The sequence below is a fragment of the Manacus vitellinus genome, unplaced genomic scaffold (assembly GCF_001715985.3).
Source record: "Manacus vitellinus isolate BGI_N305 unplaced genomic scaffold, ASM171598v3 scaffold_11_pilon, whole genome shotgun sequence".
Taxonomy (NCBI): domain Eukaryota; kingdom Metazoa; phylum Chordata; class Aves; order Passeriformes; family Pipridae; genus Manacus; species Manacus vitellinus.
This window is the reverse complement of record NW_021938895.1, coordinates 3140339-3149585: the sequence shown is the minus strand read 5'-3', so window position 1 is coordinate 3149585 and position 9247 is coordinate 3140339.

Here is a 9247-nt window from a genome sequence, read left to right as displayed (position 1 = left end):
ATGCTAGTCAAAGAGAGGAGACAAAGCAAAAATAAAATGTCTGAGTTCTGAAAATGTCTTAGGTTTTGGAATTTCTTAACGTTATTTTTCATTTTAAATAAAAATCCTATTTTTTCTCCCTACAACTTTGCCATTTAAACATGATCACAGACATATTTTTTCAGGCTCTTTTTTTGACACAACCCAAGCTTTTGGCATAAGAAGACAATTCTGCATTTTCTGGTTAAGTAGCTGGAAATCCAATATAATTTTCTTTCATTTTAATCTTTTGGTCCGGAGTAACTCACGTTTGTTCTTATCCTGAGGAAAATGAAGTATATTTCAAGAATTCAAATCTTGATCTACCAGAGGAAAGAATTTGCCTTAAGGTGAGTGGAAATGTTATGGTGGCTCATAGTTCTCATTTTTACTTTATGATTCGTGGTAAAATACAAATCACTCAAAGGAAAAGAAATTTTTTATTCTTTCTGGAGCGTTTTAACTCAAGCAAAGTGGGAACAGTTGAAAGACAAATTAAAGTACCACTTACAGACCGACAAAGTCTTTTCCATGCAATAACTAGAGTTCTCCTTCAGAAAGGGGGAAGTCCAATAACAGAAGGGGAGCCCCTTGTCTCATGGGAACAGACTGATGCCCCTGACCCTGGAAGGCAGTTTCTTAAGCTTCTCTGGGATGAGGTATGGGAAGGGGTGAAAGAAAGAGTGAAATTAAGTGTGGCTTTTAGCTACTTTTGGGGACTTTTTTCTCACAGAAATTATTCAAGGGGTAAAGTATTATACCTCCTCAGACTCCATCTCTGACATTATTTCTTTTGAGTAAAAATTTTCAGTATTTCCAAATGAAATTTGACAATAGATCAGGACAATAAAAACAGTATTCATCTGCTGTAAATAATAATAAAAAATATCACTTGGTTAACTCTGTCTCTTTTTTTTTTTTTTTTGAGTGTTTTTTTTCCTCCCTCCTGACAATTTGGAGGAACCTACTTTTCTATCATTCTAAGAAGCTTGTTTCCTCAGGTGGCAAACAATGTTTAAAAACTCACCATGGTCCTTAGTTTTGTGGAATAGCCTGATTATAAAGTTGTGGTGTCCTCACTATCAGCTGAACTGAACCATGACATGGCAACTTTGTACACAGACAGACACTGAAAACAGCTTGCTTTTGTGAAGAGAATAGAAAGATTTTGATTCATTTGTCACCTTAACTGAAAAAATAATGAAAGCATTGGGACAAGGAATTTGGACTGCTGAGACTAAGAAGGAAAGAAGAAATGGACTTTACAGTGTGCCATAGGCTCCAAACCCACAAGGTTCATAATGCCTAACTCAAATATCCTACCTAATACCAATCTGTGAGATGGAACCTGTGAGATGACATTTGCAGGGAAAATAAATTTTTATATGAAAAAGCCCCCACAACTCTTGTTCATTAATTGCATGTGCAGAGCAAACACAGGACAAAAATAAATAGACCCTGTCATAGGATCTGTTTTCCTGAAATAGGAAAAGGGAGGAGGTGATGGCAGGATAGAAGAGAAAAGGTGATACATAAGACATGACATGAAAGCCAAAGTCAGATAAAGTGAAAGACCAAAATAAGAAAGAACAGTGACACAGAGTCATGGCACAGTCTTAACAAGCCAGTGTCAGGATAAAGGATCATGGATGTTTTCAAGCTGTCTGCAATTTCCTTCAATAAATTGTCTTTAAAAATTTTATAGCATTTCCACCAGGAAGGTCTGCAGCCGTATTAAGATGTATGGTATTGGTTCGCCACAGGTTCCAAGTTCCACTACAATGTCCTTTTAAGTTCAGAGGAAAGGATTTCTTCTATTAGAAATTATCGTTAATAACAAGATGCCTGTCAGTTGACCTTTCTCAGCAAAAATATCACTTGTAAAATCTTTGGGAAAAATCTGACATATGTCTCAAATACATCATGTGAATCTTCATTCTGGGGCCAAAACCTCATCTTCAGCTACATGTTCATAATTCTCATTAACATCAGTGGAATATTAGTGCAAATCCAAGGGCAAAATTTGTCCTCTGGTCTTCCAAAGGGTCTGAAGTTGTATGTGAAATTTTAGGTTTCTGTATTCTACATTCTACATCATAGAATCATAGAGATATTGGTTGGATTAACTCTTGGAAGTCCATAGTCCAACTTTTGACTCAGGGAAGGAGTTTTGCTAACAGTGGATCAGATATGTTGGCTTTGTTTAATTGTCTTCAAAACTTACAAGTGTAGAGACTGCACAAACTTTCGGGACAAACTTTTCCAGTGTGGCACTGCCCATTGATGAAGAAAACCTCACTCCTTCTCCTTCTCCTTCTCCTTCTCCTTCTCCTTCTCCTTCTCCTTCTCCTTCTCCTTCTCCTTCTCCTTCTCCTTCTCCTTCTCCTTTCTCCTTCTCCTTCTCCTTCTCCTTCTCCTTCTCTCTTTCTCCTTCTCCTTCTCCTTCTCCTTCTCCTTCTCCTTCTCCTTCTCCTTCTCCTTCTCCTTCTCCTTCTCCTTCTCCTTCTCCTTCTCCTTCTCCTTCTCCTTCTCGTCTCTTCTTCTCCTGACCCTAAAATTTAACTACTTATTTACATAGCATAGCAGCATAGTTTTCCTTTGCTAGTAAGATAAACAAGGGTTTATTTTGGAAACCACAAGTTTTAACTGAGCTGGGTTGTTGATACTGGGAAAGCCAATGAAAATGTAAGACACAATGCTTTAAAATCTGATCTGTAAAGCATTTAAAAGGCTTGATTTGTAGTGCTAGCTTTGACCTCAAAGGTTTAACTCTCTTTGAGATAAGAGATTTGAATTTGGTTGTCAACATATAATTGTTTATGGGAGCACTAGGAATGGGATTTTACTGCCTGAGCATAGATGTTTGTGCCCTTTGTGGTGCCCAAGGTTACCTAAGGCACCTGCACATTACAAATGATATACTGGAGGGAACCTATAGAGTGATTCAACTCAGTCTAAAGCAAAGATCAGGTGTCCATAGGTAAGAGTCTATAGGTACAACATATGTCTTACCTCTTGCTGCAGTCAATGGAACTTTCAGTGATCAATACTGTTGTAGGCACATAGTTGCCCTGCACATTTGAGGTGCCCAAGAGATGCCTGAGCTCTTTGCATGGGTTTGGAAGGTATGGATACCCATATCCTTCCAATCTGGCAGATGGAAAACACGTTGAATATCCGAGGGCATCTAATATAAGCAGAAGCCTGCTGATTTTGGCGAAGTGTGGGAAGTGAGGAGGAAGATGTTGGTGTTAGACAGACATGCTGAAATCCTGTCTCTAGCCAGCTCTAGTCACTGCCTCTATATTGTATAAACAGTCGACAGAACATATTGACAGTTTCCAGTGTAAAAATTGTCTCGGTGTTACTGTTTCCCAACAGTTTAAAGTGTTGTCACCCTAAATGATGGATCTCTGAGAGAAAGAAGAAAAAAAGAGGATGCTGTGAAGGAAGGGGGAAACAGAATGAATAAGGGAATGAAAATTTGTGGGCACAGTCTCTGATATATGTGGGAATGGAAAGTACTCCACATAGAATGAACTCTGGATGGTGGAGAACAGAGACAGGATTGTGAAGGTGGCTCTTTGAGCCCGGAGGTTCTGGGGAACAGGATGATATGTAGGTCACAGCAAGATAGATGATATGTAAGGATCTTGAGGAAAATACATGCAGGACATGGTGGGGGCAGAGGCTGGAGGGGTGGTTTCCTTATTATTCTAATAATAAGGAGCACCAGGGTCTGGTCACTGGCCCCAAAGCCAGCTGGCATCTCTTGGACACAACTTTGTTGTTAAACGCTCTCAGACTCCTAAAAAAAAAAAAAATACAACTGAGATTCCTACTGAGATTACTTCTGGCCAGGGCTAGTGCCTGTGTCCAGGCAGCACTGGAGCAATGCTGACTGGTGACAACACCAAGAGGAACTATTTTAGTGACAGCCATGTGCCATGGCTGAGATCTCTGTCCTGGCATAGTTGATCTCATAAATGATGTTTGTATTATCTGTTCCCAACAGTTTTTCCGAATGACCACTTTGGATATAGCTCTGTTTGGATGCCAAGTGAGTCTTACCTGCAGAGGTATGAGCCAGTCTGTGCTGATTGCCCTGGAGGCTGCAGAACAATCCTCAGAACACATACAACCTTCCTACTCACTTCCTACCCAGTTTCAACCACAGCTTAATTCCTGGCTGAAGCACTGGTCAGTTTTTAGGTCTTTGCAGAGCCCAGAAGGGCCCTGAAGAGAGTGAAAGTCAGAACTACAGGGTCTAAAAATGGGAACAATAAGCACTGATAGGACCTACTTGTAACCTTCAAAGACAAGATACCAAACTATCCCCTAGAATGTCAGAATTTCATATAGAGAAGCCAAAAAGTAAACTATCCCAGACAGTCCTTCATTGTTTTCCATAAAATTAACCTATTCAGAGTTTAGTGGGGAAATTTTATTTCAAAGACGACTCTAATGATTTAAAATGTATTCTTTTTTTTGATTAAGAACAAAACAAAACCTGATTAAATGGGATGATCTCAGGTCTTTGGACTGAAAAAGATCTGTGGTTTTTAGGAGAGTCTGGTTTCCAGGATCTGAGTCAATCTATCAGTAAGTTTACCCGTAATGTTTGGTCTGTGACAGTTCTGGAGAAATGGCTAGGCAGGAAGCCAAGCAAGCTTTCATCAAAACATTTCCAGATTTATGGAGCAACATTGTCTGAGCTAAACAGTCCCTCCAAATTGCTTGATTGTGATCAAATGACAAATGAAGTCAGAATATCTGAGTATTTCTGAGCAGTTCTGCTCCTGATTAGTACATTCACTCATGTGTCCTTCCCAGGTGCATCATTTAATTCCTTTCATTTCCTGGACAGAAACAGCAGTGCTGCATTCCCTCCACTTTGTTTTACTTCTCCCTGGGTTCCAAAATCCTTTTTCCTCTGATAATTTTCTGGATTTTTTTAACTTCTTTATCTATCCTCAAATCTACTCTCACCTGAATTTTGCAGTTGTCTGTGAAGAACTCATTTCCTTTAAGAATGTTCAAGGCTATTCAAATTTTTAGCGTACAGAAACCATCTGTGTGGTTCCAGATAAAGAATAGGATTCTTGGTCCTCTGCTGGATCATTTATTTGTTATCCTTCAAAGCATGAATGAGGACATCAGGAAGTCTTCTATAAGCAAAGTTGTTACTCATACGATACCTCATCAATTAAAAAAAGATCCAAAATATCTCAACAATTAATGGAGTAATTTATATTCTTTTTTCAGTTATGGTCAGTGGCACCAATTGCAGATAAATGTAGCACTGGCCAGATATGACATTAACAAAGGAGGAGGCGACTGTGAAGCTTCAGGCCCAGGAAGTACATAACCTGATGAAGACTGGAGGGAATGTGTGGGCATAAAGACCCAGAGAGCTCAGGAAAATACTTGGGCACTTTCCTTGTGCAATGAACCCAACTGGGTCAGATAAGGGATTTACAACCTCTCAGCTGATTGAACTTTATCTTGCTTTTTCCTGAAGAAGACAGATTCCCTATAAAAGCAACAACCCTGAAAGTGACTGGTACAATTGTAAAGGCATATCACTTCTAAAAGCAAAGGCAAATTTTGTCTTCTTGCCTCAAGTGATCAGGGTACATACAATAGGTCCATAGATTGTGTGTGGTCTGACTTTTTCTTAAGGTAGCTTTTTCAGACCTGAAGAAAGGTTTAAGCATCTGAAAGTTTCTCCATTTTACTTCTGTTAATTGAATATAAAACACAGTCTTCCCGTACCATTCTCATCTCTCTTGTTAAAACCGATAAATAACGACTGGAATAATGGTTTAAGAAAAAAAAACCAAAACCCAATGCATTTTGTCTTTTGTCTAGTTCAGAGCTAATGTGCATCCACATAATGTGCCATAGTTCCCTCTGGAGTTGTACTTTAGTTCTTAGTACCCTTGTTCTCTTACATGATGAATTTTCTGTTAGATTGCAAACCTAAAGTAAAACTAGTTTTTCCAGTCTCAGCCAAAGCTCTGCTTACTGGTTAGCACATAAGAACTGTGGTTTTGAGAGACACAATCCAAACAAAGAGCGCTGCCAAAAGGCAAAAAGAGATGGCACCCTGACTACTGCTCCTAAAAACCATGTAATGGGTGAAGGGATTACTAGACTAATGAAGTGGTCCTTGAATTTAGCTCAATAAACTGAAGAGAAATATTTGAATTTCTGAAGATCCACATGTTTTGAACAAAAACCAGGAACAGTGATTCAGTATCTCATATTTTCCAGAACCTTCAAGCTGATGGAAATGTCAGTATTCTGAATCAGAATATCAAAGGGAGGGGATGGGGAAGATTTGGACACAATCAAACTTCCAAATATCTTAACCGGTCTATACTTATGGAGCTCTCTTTTCTCTCCTGAAATGTTCCCTTATGTAGATCAATAATAGTTGCCCTTTGGCATTTTTTTTCCACAAATGATTGCTTTATTTCTGTAGAGAAACTGAAGTGTTGCAAGCATTTCATGTTTGTATGAAAGCTTATTACTATAGTAAGCATCCTGCAGTCGTACAAACTGTAGCCCAAGCAGTAAATTCTCATTCCATTTTTTTTACAATTAAGTTGACCTGTATCCTCAAAATGAGCCCATACACTCCCATTTTGCTACACTGGCTTCAGAGGGCATTCAAGAAGCCTTGGGAAGTTCTAATTTCACTAGTTGCCTTCTTATTTATAACACATTCTTATTCACTTCTTTTTTTAATGCATAAGAACCTTGAAGAATAGCTAAGTAGATCAGATCACTAATTCCTGTGAGCTACAAAAATGAATTATTTTCTCCTGTATTTTTTAATTGAGCTCCTTGTTGGCCTACATAAAATCAAGCCTGATTTTTTTATAGTCAAGAAGGTCAGGGATAACTATAGCCAATAAACAAAGAAGCAAACAATAATGCAACAATAATAGTTACAAAGATTAATGTTAGTGCCTGAATGCTCAGTGCTCCTGGCAAAATTAATTTTCCTGAAAACATTAATTATTCCTTTTCCTTGGTCCAGTGCAAGTTGAGTAAATGCTATGCTGATCAACCTTGAAGGTTACAGAGGTTGATGCAGCTCTCAGATAAACTTCTGCGTGTCTGAAACTTTGAGAAGGTCACATGCCTTGAAGTCTTCCTCAATAGAGGCTGTTGCTGTTGTGATTCCGGAGATCATAGGATTGTTAATGCCATAAAAGACCTCTAAGATTGTTTTCACAACCCTTTTTATGCTGATAGTCTCCACTGCTCCCCATGGATTCATTCGTCCCCAAAAGGTGGATTGTTCCCATCTGAAGCTGGTCGAGTACCAGAGAGCTGCCTGTACCTGCAATTTAGATTAGATGTTAGGGAGAAATTCTCTGCTGTGAGGGTGGTGAGGCCCTGGCACAGGTTACCCAGAGAAGCTCCATTCCTGGAAGTGTTCAAGGCCAGGTTGGATGGAGCTTTGAGCAACCTGGATAGTGGAAGGTGTCCTTGTCCGTGGCATGGGGGTTGGAATGAGATGATCTTTAAGATCCCTTCCAACCCAAACCACTCTCCTTGAATCCTCTCTACAGGCACAAAGAAGTTCTGTTTTTGGAATGCTGCCCATCTGACCTGCTTATGGAGGAGCTGCATCACCAAGGGCATTGCCCAGATCTCTGGCTGCAAAGAGGGGCTGCAGTGGCTGCCTCAGGCACAGATAAATCTGCATTGAGTCACGTGAATTTTGATACCATGCAGGACTGGAAGGGTGGGCATCAGAGTTCTCATAGGCTGCACAGAGCCAGGCCATGCTGTCAGCAGAGTAATTCTGCAAAGAGAGCAGAGGTCCAGTCTCTGATACACAGAATTGATCTGGCCAGTCCACATAGTGCTGCATTATATGTGAATTTAGTGGTTCAGAGACCACTTTGAACACCTCTTTGCTCTGCTGCAAGTTGCCTGGTGTCTATTTTGGCCCAATACAGATGCACTTGGAACACTGTCATTATGTGCAAGCACTCTCCTATTTTGACAGTGCTATTGGCTTCTGTGATTTTATGACAAACTTCCTGATATTTACTGGTTTCCTTTTGTTTCCCTGAAGGTCCCATTCTTTAATGTCCTGCTGCGTAAATGACTAAACTTTCATTTTGAGATGAAATGTAGTCTTCTCACATGGGGAAATATTTGAAAATTCAGTTTCACGGAGCATCAATCAAGTTAAAACAAACAAGCAAACAAACCAACCAACCACACAAAAACAACCCCACTGACATTATTTCAAATAATAAATAATAGTGATTCTTATTTCTTAGAGGGAGCTAGATCATGATATTGTTTCTCCCTCAGCAGCCTTGGTTTTTACTAGTGATATGTTGCTCTTTTGATCTTTATTTTTTTCTCTAGGAGTTACAGGAAAAAGAACAAGAAATTACTTTTCCTTCAGTGACTGACCACAAATCCTGATGTAGCATTCCTTTCCAAGGTTAAATTCATCAATTCTTCTCTCTGATTTTCCTTGCACAGAGCCCAGGGCATAGAGTTTCCCAGAAATGGACCTGGCTGGGCTCACTTTCTGCACTCAGCGATTTTCCCTATTTATCCCTCCTGCCCTGCTATATTCTGATGGCCCCAAGAGATGTTTCTGGCAGTTGCAGGAGGTTTGGTGCTCTGCAGTGTCCAGGGACAGGATGAAAACAAAACCGACCATCTGCTTTCTGCAGCTTTGGTCACCTGAGCAATGATAAGCATACATCCCTCCTGGTTCATGGCAAAAGGAAAGCGTGGGAGGGTGGGAGATGCTATTTCTGCCAGTGTTAGGTACAGAATGTGTGATCACCTACCAGGACATATGGTGAATACTTCCTGCGGCTCATAATATCTCACACGGATCTTTTCTCATCTAGAACCACTGATCTTTTGAACCTTTCCATCAAGGGAAGTGAAGGAGAAGACCACTTAGCAGCTGCTCTATTCAATCTCTATTCAAATGCTGATTGTAACTAAGTTTACCTTGTCAAAATGCTTTTGAACATGGAGGAAGCTGCTACTGCCAATATTTTTCTGGCAGCATCTGAGCCTCACTCTACCTGTGCTGGGGATTTCAGACTTCTATAGTCTGAACAAAGAGAATGGTAGTTGGCAAAAGAACTTCTAAGCTTCTTCTTTCTCTTTCTTTCTTTCTTTCTTTCTTTCTTTCTTTCTTTCTTTCTTTCTTTCTTTCTTTCTTTCTTTC